The sequence below is a fragment of the Rhagoletis zephyria genome, unplaced genomic scaffold (assembly GCF_001687245.7).
Source record: "Rhagoletis zephyria isolate East Lansing unplaced genomic scaffold, Rhagoletis_zephyria_1.1 Rzeph_scaffold_01138, whole genome shotgun sequence".
NCBI lineage: Eukaryota > Metazoa > Arthropoda > Insecta > Diptera > Tephritidae > Rhagoletis > Rhagoletis zephyria.
Genome location: NW_016158222.1, coordinates 63,990 through 80,486, shown reverse-complemented (window position 1 = coordinate 80,486; position 16,497 = coordinate 63,990). Strand labels below are relative to the sequence as shown.

The following is a 16,497-nucleotide window of genomic DNA, read 5'->3' as shown; positions in this document are numbered from 1 at the left end:
AAAGGAAAGGAAAGGAAAGGAAAGGAAAGGAAAGGAAAAGAAAGGAAAGGAACGGAAAGGAGAGAAAAGGCCTGGAAATAAAGTGGATGAATACTGATTTGAATGTGAAATAAAAGATTTAAACAAAAAAAATTAAAATTTTTCTCCCTTCTCTATCTTGTTGGCTAGATTAATATTGAGAATAAATTATCGCGCTACAAAGTGGTTTAAGGTTGAGATTGAGATTTATCATTTATAGAATATGAATAAAATATGAGAGGATAACTTTCCATAGTGTAATATTGAATTGGCATCATCATAAATAAATATTAAATACTCCCAAACAACATACCCGTACATATGTATGTATCTAAATCAAAACGTAATATCCAAATTTTAGTAGCAAAAACGAACAAGAAATTAATGAGAGATTTTTCACTTCCATGATGCGGTCGAGACGGACCAATTTTTTCCCCTCTCACATTTATCTTTTTACAGAAGATAGTTACTTTGTGTAACAACATCAAGGCGCACGCCACCAATCGGAGGAGAAGCTCGCCCAAACACTAAAATATGTGTAAGCGCCAATCTTTTATTACTTTAGAGAAGGAATTGATTACAATAGACTTAGACCACAAGCTAATTCATTAAGAATATGCAATCGATCTATATGGTATCGAGCTTAAATATTGTATATTCATAACCAATACATATGCACATACATATGTACATATATATGTAGTTATACTCTCTTTATAAGTAAGCACGTCAGAACTCCTATGTTAATAAATCATGTCTGGCGTATTTTACTAATTATGAATACATTGCACTTTTAGCAGCCGCCGTTGTCGTTACCGCTATTTATGATCAATTATTACCGTGTAGGTGATAATAAAGTGTTAAAGGTAATTAGCATTGGCCGCTGGTGAGTAATTACTACTAGTACGCCGCGATTGTAATGCGGTGCAAAGATCATTTCTGTGGCAAACTGTTGAGTGATCCACTAACGTTGGTTTAACGCCGGCACTAATCTGTATCGCTAGAAATTTGTGTCAGCAATTAATGGGTGGATGTGTGCACTGGAGTGTTCTCGCTCAGCCGAATGGAAGGAAGATCGATGAACGAAGTGCTATATGAATTTTACGAATATCTGCACGCGTTTCTGCCGAACAAACTCCGGAGACGTTCGCTTGTCCATCGGTTAAAGCGATTGTTCATAAATGTTGGCAAATGCGTTAGAATGTCAATATGCCAAATATTAAGCGAACGATCTTTTATTTATATAGCATTTTATATTAAACATAATATATACATACATATGTACATCGGCGTAGCCAGAATGAAATTTTAAGCTGGCATTTCAGGGTACTATTTTATATATATATAAGGAAAATTTGAAAGTTAGGGGGGGGGGGGGGGGGGGGGGGGGNCTGCCCCTACCTGGCTATGCCCATGCATATGTACATCCATAAGTGCACATATTCTCAATGAATATCCTCACACATGGTTATCTACATTAAAAAATACTTACATATGGGTGTTTCCATCGGAAGGTCCACCGGGACAAAAAAAATAAAAATCTTATATCTAACGTATTTACGGGCCGATTTGTCTGCTTTTTAAAATATATACTGGCTATATAAGTAAAATCATGTTTACGTAAAATGATCTTCCTAGGTGGCGCCAAGGTTGAGATATTTCGAAAACCCGTATTTATGGTCCGATTTGGTTTGAATTTGGCGCATGTAGTTGAACAATAATAACTCATAGATTTCTAACAAATTCACCCTGAATTGGCGCTGAAGTCAAAACACAAAGTATATTCTACATAAAATACATGTTTTATTTGCGCTAAAAATTCATTTAAAAGCAATATTACCAAAAATATAACGATGGAAATTTATGTCACATGACGTTTCACACTTGAGGTTGTCAAAGAAAATTGAAACAAGGTGCATTAATTCAAAAAACTCTAAAAACAACTAGAATTGCTCCAAATCATATTAAAATAAGTTTCATGAAAATAGCCATCCACAATTCGCAGAGTTTTGCGATTTTGTAAGAAAAGAAAAAATCTACTTCCATTTTTTGTCACGTAACGACACTCTCTTTAAATGCTTATACTTCAGGACCGAGCAGTTCGATTGTTTTCATTTTTCGGTTAAATATAGAGCTAATTATGTGCTATACAATGGCCCAAAAAATTAAAGAAAACAAATGGTATTCCTTGTTTTTATCACATTGAAGCGTACGACTGTCACGTATGCGACGTATAGAAATACCCATGTGCGTTGAGTATACATTTGGGGTGCTCTCAGCAACTGATTAGGTTACTCGAGTGCCTAAATTGTCAGGCTCTTGCAAACTTTATAACCCGAAAGATTTGTCATGCCACCGATCAGTGTTGAAGTTCACTGTCAACTTAGCCAATCAAATTACAAAAGATACATGTATAATTAAATATGAGCATTTCCACAGAATGGTCAACCAGTGGTGCGATTCACTACGAGATTTTAACACCTCTTGTTATTGTTAAGTCAGCTAAACGACAATTTTAACAATTTAGCTATTCGGTAAACGTTTCCCTAACAACATTCGTTAGTGCCAAATCAGCTGTTGTCGTTAACGATAACAAAGGCCGCTAATTTTACGACGTCTAGATTGGTGTTGTTAATAAAACGTAAAAGGTACGTTCTACAATTTTTTCGTATAAATGCACAGCACCGCTAGCAAAAAAATCAAAAATCAAAGGATTTTCAGCATCAAACTTGCACTTTATTGTATTAAAATTTAATGGACTACAAAACTGCATAAATAATTCTGTTATTATTCTTATTAAAAACTTGAAGTTTTACGAAAGTTTTTTGAATTTTGTTTAAATAATACACACACACATAGTACACTATTAAAACAAGAAAAATAAAGTAAATAGCACGATAAATAGTTCGTTAAAACTTGTCTATATGGATTCCGGTTATAATTTTCCAATAGGGCGTAAAGCATAAACTGGAAGTTAAAAGTTATAAGTCTATTTTTTTAATTTTGCAGGAACTGAATATGCCTTGAATTTAAAGGAATTGAATAATTAAATTTTTCAATTTAATACGTATACATCGCTTGTTAAAAGTATAAATATCTTATATGTATGTCCATATTTAAATATTTCTTTATTAATCATCATTACACTAGCATAATAAAATCAGTCCTAAAAATAATTACATATGTACAAAATGTGCATACAGTGATTCTTTTTAAATACATAGTAAGAATATTTTTAATGTTGAATGTTTTTCGTAAACTTTTTTTTACAGCTGCGAGCAAAATTTGGCAGAAAAATTCAAAATTATGTTGTTTGCTATTTATGTGTATTTATTTATTTTTAATAATTTTATTTTTAATAGTTCCTTCTACTATATAATAACAGAAACCACAAAAATAAAAGTTTCAAAGCTTGCACAAAATCCGACCAAAAAATCAAACTTAAAAAAAATGTTTATAAATATTTCGAACTTTTTATTCAGGATCTTTATAAGATTTACGGGTATGCAGTTTTGTAGCCCGTTCTTTTTTAGTCTGATAAAGTGCAAGTTTCAAGTCGCTAAAAGTTACCGTTGATTTTTTAGAATTTTTTCGTGGAGGGTGTTGCACTTTTTCTTCCATATAAAATGCTTGTCAACTTTGTGCACACACGAGCGCCTAGGCATATGCAACGGATTTGTGGCCATTAGCGGCAGCACAGTTAATGAATCGCACAATCGTTACTGCAAACAACAAAAATTGTTAGCTGACATCTCGACAAGTCGCATTGTTAAAAGTTAGTGAATCGCACTACAGGACCGAGAACTAAAATCAGCAATCAGTTGTATGGGAGTTATAAGTTATAGTGGTCCGATTTTGACGGTTCCGACAGATACATTCGCTTACCAAATTTCAGTGGTATATCCGGAAAATTGAGAGACTAGATTGCGTTCAAACAGACAGACAAATGGACTTGGATAAATCGCCTCAGTTTGACGTTGTGATCATTTTGGCAAACATTTATGTGGGTCTCTATAATCTTCTTCTGGTACTTCGGACCAAATTTATAATACAATTTCATGTTCATTAAAGGTTTAAAAAATGATGGAAAATCTTCCGTTCGCGACCCGTACGTTCGCGACCGGTACGTAAGCTTATAAATAAAAAACTAATAGAGATATTTCAACGCGCAATTAGTTTGGAGGAAGTTACGTTATTCCATTTTAATATAAAATTAATCGCTTTAGAATATTATGTTCCATTTCACAGTTTACTGCATTTTTTAATTTGCAGCAACAACAAAAAATAGAAATCGAAAGATCATCCCTTTTGCACCAAAGATATATGTACATATGCACCTAGCAAAATGCTAACGAAACATAAAAAAAAAATAATATAAATTTATGTTTTCTTGTTTTTTGAACTTCAATGGCGTACGAACGTTCGGTGCGCAACCCTAGGAAATGCCCATATATGTATGTATAGGTGCAATCCTGTATTCCTCGGACTAAAACTAGTAAAACTGCCAAAAATAGAAATTCGCTCAGAGCGAGAGAGTAACATTGGGATCGTTTCTAGTAAAAAATGGTAACTTCTGTCAACTTGAACATAACCTCCAAATTTTGGTTGTTAATTTTTGCTTATTTTGTATGTAAACACACTCAGCTCACACATGTAAATAACCAAAAATACTTTCAAATTCACTAGTATCAACTTAAACAAGTAATTAAATACTTTTCAACATTAATTAGCAGAGCACTTTTCTTCTGTTTACAATTTGGTTGCCAAACACACTACAGCTGATCGTTTGACACATTTGCCAGAATTTACCAGCAAAAAATTCTCGGACTAAAACTGGCAACTTCTGACAGAGAGAGAACCGTATTTACTCTCTTTCTTGACCTCTCACTAGTCAGAGAGCCAAGTACGGCATCGATTTCCAGTAAAATCTGACTGATTCTGACTATTTCTGACTAGTCCGGACTCGTACGGGATCGCAACTTATATGTATATATGTACATATACTTGAAGTTAACTACAAGCTAACTTGAAACTAGTTGAAAAGTAGTGCAGGAGTAATGCATACGTAATCGGTAGGTTTTTTTTTCTTTTAACAAGTTTCTATTTTTAAATATGCTCATACAAATTTTACCTTGAATACACTTTTTTGCTGCATTTCACAAATATTTTTTCGAATTCAGGAAAATTAGAATAAATATCGAAATTTATATTATATTATCATTTTGAAGTTATGTCTGACGGAATTCGAATATGGGACGACTTAGAGCGGAATATGCAATGATAAAAAATATGTAATGTTAAATAAAATAAATAATTAAACAAGTATGTAAATAAATTTTAAAAATAATTATTTTATTATAAAGATATATGTCCAAAAGTAGTAAGTTAAAAGTTAGTTGATATATAATGCAATAAACGCACTTATTCTTAATATTTCTGATTCTACTAATATGTATTAGTGAGCACCCATGTTAAGTTTTTGTTTTACTTTCAAATAGTGTGACGCTTAAACTGTCGTTATAAGTTGTAACATTCGTTTTCCAAAAAAAAACATGTAGATACGTGGTTAACGCAAAAACGAGACAATATGATACATATGGGTGTTTCCATACAGCCGTACGCGACATTCGTACGCTTATAGAGTAACGTAAATCTATCAAAAATAGAAGTTACAGAAAATAAAAGATTACGGTTATGTTGCAACCAAAGGGTACTGTGTTTGAGAAAAAAAATAACTTTGGTGTGGAAAATATCCGTTCAAAACCAGGTGATAACGTACGCGACAAAAAAAGAAGTGGTTTTAAGGCACATATACATATATGCGAAAGTCTGCGAATCATGAGAGTTTTTCTTTTCTTTAAAAATTCCTAAACCAAGCTAAATAACGTACCTTTACAATCCTTCCATTTTTTGATAGAAATTATCTGTGGTTAGTCTTTATTATAATTTTTTTAACATAACGTACGCGACAGATTTTTCCCCCATACCATATTTTTACTAGTAACATACTAAATTAAATTCTTTCAGTTCTTCTCTCCACCGTTTCGCGTTTTCAAAACCTTTTTCCGCCATCTGAATACGATATTTAAAGTTATAAAGCCGTTTGAATTCATTTGCTTGCATTTTCGGTTTAAATTTTCATGGAAACACGCATATAGGCGAAAGTCTGCGAATCATGGGAGTTTTTTTTCTTTAAAAATCCCTAAACTAAGCTAAATAATGTACCTTTACAATCCTTTCATATTTTAAGAGAAATTATCTCTGGCTAGTTTTATATTAAAAAAAAACAATAACGTACGCGACATAACGTACGCGACAATTTTTCTCGTAAGTAATAAAATGTATTTATTGAGAACTCTTCTCGCCACCGTTTCATTGTTTTACAACTATTCTAAATAATTTAAATGGAAAATTTGCAATTAACATTGGTTTTGATGTATTTGATTGAAATTTTCGTACTTACAATAACGTATGCGACAAACTTTAAAGGGTAATAAAATTATTTTTACTTCGGTTGGAAAGAAAATTTTACTGTATATCTTGAACTAGAAGAATTCTCGCTTAAGAATTGTAATCTGCATTACCTGCGACTGCCAATATACAAATGACATAGACAAACAATGTTTTTGCATAACGTACGCGTCATTAGACTACTATCAGAAGCAAATCAAAAAATTACCGTTATTCGAGCTCTAACTTCTCCTTTTTCTCATTTTTATAGTTAGTTGTTATTGCAAATTTGATTTTAAGATGTAATTGTAATGTTTCAAATCTCTTAATTTAGTTAATAGGAAAGAGAACTGAGAGAAAACTGAGTCGAAGAGACATTCAGTTTTACTCTTCCATTTTTGAGTTTTAAAATTCCAATAAGCTGAAATACTTCTATAATTAGCTTATTTTGTAAGGAGGACTTACCCAACATAATTATATTGGCTTATGAAAAGCTATCTTGGCTTGTATATTGAACAAGAGGCATTGCCATTCAGCATCAGAAATTTTCTCCTTCAGCCAATCAGAAAGATGCGAAAGCTTACTTTGACACTATTTGCAGTCAAACAACTGTCAAAATTAGGCTAACATTGGAAATAAGCTAATTTCGTTTTATTTGACCAAGATTTAGCTATTTGCTTGTGATGGTTGAATAAAACATGTCTAATATAAAAATTCGAGTATTTTTCTCTTATTAATTCGTCTTAAAAACCCTTTTCAGTTGTTTTTATTGTTTCAGTCCTGGTTGACATTTTCATGGAAACACCCATATACTAAAAATAAATATAATAAAAAAAAACTTTTTAATATACAACGCTTTTATAAATTGACTAAAAAGTAGAAAATGATATTTCTCAGTCCCACAGAATTTGTTTTGATAACTTTTGATTTTGAAATTTTAGCAAAAGTCATTATGAACAATTAATGACATTGAAAACGAAAAACGTGGAGCGCATGCAGTACAAAGCATTCGATTTCATTGACAATAGTCAAACTACATAACATTCTACAGCGAAAGTACAAATTTGAGATCGGTTTTAAGCGGTCGTTATTCATATGCCCACATACATACATAGGGATGCAAATTTTGAGCAGTAACATCGATACATCGATGTTTCGATGCATCGGAGAAAAGAACATCGAGTATCGATATATCCATGGTTTACGATGTTTTGAAATTTGTTAATTTCTAGTTAAATTTAAAGCAGTATTGAATACTTTAATAATTATGAATGTATTTTCCTGTATTTTATTATCCTTTCTATACCCTTTCTATTATTAGAATCAAAATACATACCATCGTAAGGACGTTCGGGCCTGATCTTGTTGAAATTCTGAGGGGCGTTTGGTTCTATTTTAACGGCTAGGTAATTACACCAAAAAAAAAACTTATCTTAATTGAAGAAAAACAGCAATCAAAATGAAGAAAAATGGGAACAAAACAGCACTAAAGAAGTTTTATCCTCTTTTCATGTCCAACATTTCTTCAAAATGATAGATTACATCCACGGTTCCATATTTTCGTGTACGTTTTTACACATTCCAAAGAAAAATTACGCATTCTGGAGAATTTTTTACTCATTTGGAAGAATTTTTGACCTTAACCCTCTAGTAGGCTGAACCGCCTCCAGACAGTCGTTAACTAAACACCTTTTTAATGCACCTATAATAATTTTTTTCTATATTCGTAAGGCACGATCTTTAGACAAAAATCGTACCTTTACGGCGGTGTAAATTCGTTATGTCAACCCGTTTTATTTTAATCGGCAGTTGAATTACAGATTTTGAAAACACGGTTAAAATTAATTATTTCTTGCTATTTACTAATTTCGTAATTAAAGAATTTTTATATAAAAACATTCGGTGGATTTCGTTGTTGAAAGCACCGTATTTTAATATAAGTTTTATAATTATGTCACCATTTGAAATGAAGAAAATTGCTTTCGAACACAGACCGTTTACAGACCGTTTTGCCGACATATAAAAATCCAGTTTGCATTTTTAACCGTCTGCAGATGGCATTTCCGGTTCGTAGGTCAACATTGTGTAAGAGAAAGCTGAAAATATGTGTAAGTATATCGGCGAGCCCGTCTCCAGACGGTCTTGGTTTTTCTACCCTGTAGGAAAAAGTTACTGTCACAGATCGAAATGGACATCATTTTTGGATTTCTCGTGCTAAAATCACCCATTCCTGAATTTTTCATCTCATAAAAAAATTGGCCTGCTAGAGGGTTAAAGTAAGGAAAGTTTTTCTTTGATCCAGACATAGATTTTTGGTTCAGTGTAGCATTCAGAATGAATCCAACAATTTTATAGAGCTTGGGCCCGTTTTTTATGAAAAATGTTGTGGAAAAGTAACAACAATTTACAAAGGTAAGAAGTTATAGCTGCAATTTGGGAGATCACCACGTCTACTAATCATACTATTCAACCGCGGTCACTGAGGAGATGTGGTAATCTCCGAAATAGCAGCTATAACTTCTACATTTTGTAAATTATTGTTGATTTTCAATAACATTTCTCATAAGAAACGACCTCAAGCTCAATAAAATTGTTGAATATAATTGTTATAAGGCCATAAATAACAAACAAATTCTGAATGAATAACAAATTTAAGGTCAGTCAAACATACCGAAAGAAAGTCGGAGAGTCTCCGTAAAGTCGATGTTTAAAACAGCGGTAAAACTTCCATCGATGTATCGTCAATTTTGCGATGTTAGTAAATTGTAAACATCGATGGCAAACATCGAAAATTGAAGCGATATTATCGATGTTTCAAAAACATCGATGCATCGTTTGCATCCCTATACATACATATGTTACTTTTCATATCAACTCAAGTGTATTACATGCGCCCACGCTTTTCATTTTCAATCTCATAAATTGTTTATAATGACTTTTGCTAAAATTTCAAAATCAAAAGTTATCAAAACAAGTTCTATGGGACTGAGATATATTATTTTCTAATTTTAGTCCATTCATAAAAGCGTGGTACATTAAAAAGCTTTTTTTAAATTTATTTTATACTTTTTAGTCTTGTCTGTATAAAATTTTGCAATAGATACTAAAATAATTCAGCTTGCAGTGAAAAGAGAACAGAAGACTGCAAGCAAAATGTTGTTTGCTCACATTTAGTATATGCCTACATATGTATGTACATACATACATATAGCAGCAATTAGTTTCAATTAAAGAAATGGCGTTCGTCCATTTCCGCTGTAGCGTATGTAGTGCATATTTTTAACTTCTTCTGGCGAGGCGACATCTATCTCTAGAGTTTTTATAGTTGTATGTCTTTGATATGATACCTACGACGAGGTTGATATCTAGACTAGGTTTGCCATAAATACCTTTGCTATATTTATAGTATGGTATTCTGGACATACAACATTGCAAGTTGATAAAAGCGTTGTAAAATAATAATAATAATGAATTGGCGTTAACACAACATGACTTTGATGGGCTCCTACTCCGAATTGTGGCGTGCGCCTAGATGTTGTCACATAAAGGGGTGGGACCTGTAGTTTTACGCCGACACCGAACGGCGATTGTATTTGTATGAGAAGCTGTTTTTGATGGCAGAAATGCACTCGGAGGATTGCCAATGCCTGCCAAGGGGCGACGTCCTTAGAAAAAACCGTTTTTTTTTTAATGTAGGTGTTCTCCGGCCCGGGATCAAACTCAGGTCCTAAGCAGTGCAGTCAGTATGCACTTCTAACCACTTAGTCACAGCGGCATAAATACATATGTACATTAAAGTGGTCCAAAAATGTATGTGAAAGAATAAGGTCGAATTTTTAATGCCACCACCCTTTATGATTGTTCTATACCGAAAATAGTATACCCCGAGTTTTTTTATTTTGAAAAAAAAAAAATTGCGGAGTGCTCAAAGCACTCAAAGTTTTTCATGTATTTTATATGGGGAAAACCCACTTTAGAAATAGTATAAATTCTTGAAAATCAATATTTTTCGATCGGAAAACTTTGCTTATCTTCAGGAGATTTGCAGTAAAAATACCCAACTGTTTCTTTAACCAATTTTTCATGGTAACTATATTTTATAGGTCCTCCGAAACCCCCCGAAAATGCAATGGGGGGACCAAAAAAATTTTTTTAATATTAAAAAATGGTTAAATAAACAATTGGATATTAATACTGGAAGTCTCCTGAAGAGAACCACAGTTTTCCGATCGAAAAATATTGATTTTCAAGAATTTTATACCATTTCTATGAAAAATTGTTTTACATGGAAAGTTTTGAGCGCTGTGAGCACTTCCAAAATATTTTTTGATTTCAAAATATAAAGTAGGCGCATTAAAATTTTGGCTTTATTGTTTTTTGACAATTCTAATGTACATATGCACACATGCATATACACAGTGACGTAGCCAGGGGGCATTGGGGTATGACCAATAAACTATTATTTTGTGTCGGTTTTTGGATTACGCATTTGAATATTGAACCTTTTCAAGACCGTCTGAAAGGACCAACTTGCAAAAATACACTTTTCAGAAAATGAAGTCCGTTTCGAGCTACATATGTACAAATTTATACATTGGTTCTGGTAGTAATTATGGCTGACTTCCAAAACGTCAATTGCTTTGTATAATGTTCCATAACGCCGAACTACAAAACGTTGACAATGTATACTTTTCCAAAACGCATCCGAAAAGTTATCGAAACGCAGAACTAGAGTATTCAGCGCATCAGAAACAAAGTTGATGCTTCGATTGTTTTTGGTGACCATTGGTGTTTTAAAAATGGAAAGCTCCGAAGTGTGATCATTGTTCTGTTAGATATTCAAAATAAGCAATATATATGGTAACAATGTGGTTGTTCACGCTTGCCTGGTCATCAGGTTATCTGGTTAAAAATAAAAATAATTTTTCTGTAGTGTGATTTATTATTGTAAAACAACAAAGTACACAACAGAAAAATTATTTTTAACCAGATAACTAGGCAAGCATGAACAACCACAACTCTGTATATACGAACAGTTTAAATACCGCAGTAGAAAAGTATTCAAACATTGTATTGGTACGTTTTGGAAGTCAGCCTACATATGTAGTACGTACGGATACCTATAAACGCTGCAAATTTGAAGAAAATAAAAGGATGCCTTTTTGAGAAAAATTGTGTTATGGTATTTTTTCATAAAATCGTTTATCGTTTATTAAAATTTTTCACTTTAATTGATCAACTTAAAAAAGATGCATAAAATGCGGACAAATAACCTTAAGAGCAACTAAATAGCTTAAAATTTTTTTATTTTTTGAATCTTTAAAAATTCGTAAAAAATGCAAAAGTAAAGCTATCAAATAAAAAAAAATACGTGTTCATTTATTTTTCACGCAGAAAAGCATATTTTAATTTGAAGTTAACTCTCGATATACCATCGGACTGCCTGCATGATTTGAAATGGATCCAGTCGTATATAAAAGAGAGTTGTCTATGTGTGCGTATCAGACGGAAGTAATACCAAAATTTTCTCAGTCTAAAATTACCGAGTTAAAATTCTTCTTCCGTCTATAAAAAGCGGAATTCCGAGGTCTGAAAATACTAGTCTGCGCAGCCGGATAACTCAAAAGGTTTTATAAGAGTTATTAAATTTGCGTCGGTGATATTAATGCTGGCCTTGTATAACGCTTGACAGAATTCACACTATCAAATTATAAATCAGAATTAACACCAGTGATGACAGGTAATCAGTCCCAGATGTGTTCTAAAATCACAAAGTAATTTTTGTGAAAATTCCAGATTGAGGGTATTGAATATAAACTCTCGGTATTTTACATTTTTATATTTGCAAGTTATTGGAAGATGATTTTTGCTGTTGGTAACAACTTGTCTGCAGTAAAAAAGCATATAATTTATGTTTCAAAAGTGTGTGAAAAGCAATCAATCAACTTACATGATCTCGGTTCCGATAATAATAATCAATATACCCGCATTTTGGCACTAATTTGAATGTGCCATCTAATAAATAGGGTCGTATTTCTCCTTAGCTGCTTTTAAATGATGTCACAAATTGTTGGCGGCGACATGAATACAGTGTAAGAAAATTCCTTATACAAAGGTTTCTTCTTTTCCACCTTAGAAATTCCGAATTCGTTCAAAATATGATAATTTAAAAACAATTCTTTGAGTGTTCCTCCGGGGTTTTTGACAGGCGGCAAACCACTGTATCTTCAATTCAATAGCGTTCGCTTTATTTTTGTGGAAACGAAATATATTTTGCAAGTTCTGGATCACTTCTACATTCTTTCTTCAAATTTTTTTCGTATTCCAGCTCTCTTTGTGTTTGGTTTTTCGCATCGTGTTTTTATTATATTTGTATTTTTAAATTTTTTAATAAAATCAAATGGTCACCACCATGTTTGTATGTTGATTAATAGGACTGAGGATTTGGAAATAACACCTTTCATCTATGGAAACCACACTTAAGGGGCACTGTTTATTTGAACAACTGCTATCCACTACACCACATCACCGCCAGTGCATCTGGTCTCCTAAAAACTTGCAATTCGCGAAAATTGTTTAACCCTCCCTTCCCGAAATCATGGCTACGCCACTGCATATACTTGTGTACAAGTATGTATACATTACAAGTTTTGTCTTATCACTCCAAATTTTTTTTCTCGCATTACACACCCGCTATGCTCCCACCCTACACACTGGGCCTGATAGCTTTATGGCTTAATTTTTGTTATTGCTGCTGCTAACCATTCTCTCTCTGTCGGTGATGTTGGTGCTGTTAATTGTCGTGTTAACAGTGATGCTAGATTGTGGGTAATTTCCCTATTTGAGGGATGTTTTGGAACAAAAGTTATTAAAAGGAGAAGGGACATTTCAAATAAAAAAGGGATTTTCATTTAAGCCAATTATCGATGCATAGTTGATCAAAACTCAATTAAGAATATTCAACACTATTATATAATTAATCATTCAGCAGATGTGATGGGGAGTAAAGTTATGTATAAGTAATACAAATTATACCAACAAGAAAAATGAGACAAATTATAAGGACAATTTGAAGTTTTTCTCCCGTTTACCAGTTCAAACGCTGAGTGGAAAGTAATCTTTTCAATTGTAACTGATGTTAAATGTAAAAAAGTGGAACAAATTATCCAATGAATTGTTAAATTGTATATGTATGTTTATAAAAAACGGGAAGCGGGTGTAATTTTAGTCCGATTTCAATAATTTTCCACGTATTGCTTTTCCGTACCAAGGTTAATAAATGTACCGAGTTTGGTAGAAATTGATAAAACGGTTACCAAGATACACATTTGTGTTCATAAGTACGTGGCGCCACGCCAAAAATACAAAACTTTATAATCAATTATGGGATGTGGATATTGCCCGATTTCAAAGATTTTCAATAAATTTCTTAGCTGGATCATAAACAAGGCTCGTACCGAGCTTAGTAACGATTGGAGAAGCAGCTACTAAGACACAGTATTTCATCATAAGTGGGCGGGGTCAAGCACTTTTCCCAAAAGTTTCATAACAATATTATTTCGTACCAAAATTTTACTTCACATACTAATTTTCATATTTACTGAAATATCGTAGTTTTTTGCATTTTTCGAAAATACCGTTATTGTGAAGGGGACGTGGTTACAGTCCGATTTCATCCATCTTCAATACCAACCAACCTTGAATAAAGGGCAACCTACATACCAAATTTCGTTGAGATATCTTAATTTTTGCTCGAGTTATCGTGTACACGGGCAGACGGACGGACATACAGACATGGCGTAATCGACTTCTCTTTTCATCCTGAGCATTTATGTATATATTTGACTATATCTATCTCGATTCGTTTTAGCTGTTACAAACAATCGTTATGCGAACAAAGTTATAATACCTTTGTGCACAAGTGCGCTCCGGTATAAAAACACAAACAAATGTTTGCATATGCACAAAAACATATCGTTACCTTAATATCGAAAAAAATTTCTTCAAAATTTTGGGTTTTAGTGAATACTGAAGCTAATCTCTGAACATAATAGAAGTTTTTAAATTTTTTTCGGCCTTTACTGAGTAATCTACCAAAACTGAATTTCGAAAGAATATGACCATGTTACTTCTTTACTACTGAAATATACGTTTTGAGGCATTTGGGAATTTGCAGGGATATTTTTTGGAGATGTGGGATTTTTTCCGATTTTCGTGGGTAATTTAACAGAGAATTTCTGGCATCACTGCGTGTTAATTCGACGTTAGATAGCCCCCGAGGAAGTGCTTCGACGCTTACTTTTTTATGTGCACGTACTCGCGTATTTACATATGTACATACGTACAAATCAATCTTTGATAAGTATTGGTGTTGCTGTTTCTGCCCTGCTGGAAATTTAATTAGTTTGAAAGTAATTTACCTGTAGGAAATTTAATTAGTTTGAAAGTAATTAATAAACTACTTTATTTTCAATGATAACTAATTGAAATACTGACTACTTACCTGCAACGAACTCATTTATTTAACATAGTGATGTCCTAGGAAGCAATCAATTGCCTTTTCCTGCATGTATTTTCAACAACGTTAAAATGCATTTGGCTTAAACAACTTCAAAGTCAGTATGTTTCGTTTGAATACGCTTCCGTTCTGCACTTCACAAATGCGTTTTCATAACTTAGAAAAACCGAAATTAAAATTTAAAATCAAATGAGATTTGAAAATGGATACTCTTGGCTGCGACCAATTTTAGCAAACAGCTTTGCAAGCTCAGCTACAGCCAGACATGTAAATGTGCTTTCAAATGTTCAATTGTGTGCAAGCACCAAGCCGACTGTCCGACTCTGCATTTAATTTCAACTACTTTGAAATGAATTTGGTTTACACAGCTTCAAAGTCAGTATATTTATTTTGAATATGCTTGCACTCCGGACTTCACAGATGCTTTTTCATACTTCCAAGACGCAAGGTGTTTTTTTTTGTGCAAAAACAGTATAAAAATTCGAAGCATTTACTCATTGCATTTATTTTAAAGTAGTCTTTCCATTTGTTGATTTAAAAAAACTCACTTGTTTCCGTGAGGGTGCTTCCGAGCCCTTCATACATATGTACATATGTACATATATGCATATGTGCATAAGTAGTACATGCTCACACCCAACCCATACGGTCTGCTTGTTTCGAGTGTTCGCCGGGGAAGTCATCTCGAAAATTATTCACTCGCAGGAGATCCCAGCGTTTGGACGTGTAGCTACATTTTCGGAAATATAAAAAGAACGTTGTATTTGAAATAATTAAAATAAAATTACTCTGGCAACAGCGATCATCACAAATACAGCCATTTAACAGTGAAAGTGTGGCTCCAACCTTTTGTGATTATTGAAAAAATTTCAAAAACAAATTAGAAGGCAAATAGGGAAGCATTCATAATATATAACAATAACAAAAAGCAAATACAATTTTGGGCACGGATCAAAACAAAAACTAATGCAAAGCATGTGTAGTATGAAGCCTTACTAAAATTTGAATATCGAAATCAATGATAAGTTTGAAAGAAAAGGTTCTTAAAGTTCATTGTGTGTACAATCAAAACAATAAGTGATTTAAAAATATCTGAATTTTTAAAGAAACAACAATAACTGGGTTACATATACTGAATGTTTTGTAATTTATTGTGCTAACAACAAACAACATTGATAAATTTAAATCTTACTTAGACCATGAGGTGAAAGAAAAAAATTTGGGAACCATTCATTAAAATTCGCAATGGAATGTTATACCAATGGAGCATATGTGATTTTGTGATATCCATCGATTTGAAATAAAAAAAATAATTGGAAAGGTGAGTTAGAAGGTATTGAATATTTTTCAAACAGGTGTAGTTTCCTTATAAACAATTTAATTTAATTATTTAATAAAAATAATTTAAGTATAGTATTTTTTCCATAATTCACTTTTTAGCAGGAAGCATGAGTAAAATAATTTAAATCAGCCTTTAGTCCTCATTTTATGATTTTTGTTTCGCTTACAAG

General features: G+C 32.7%; 1 pseudogene; it reads right to left on the bottom strand.

Annotated features, from left to right (window-relative positions):
- Window positions 1–14,986, bottom strand: part of LOC108362902 (voltage-dependent calcium channel subunit alpha-2/delta-3-like) — a 29,060-nt pseudogene extending 14,074 nt beyond the window's left edge.
- Between the last annotated feature and the right edge of the window lie 1,511 nt (window positions 14,987–16,497).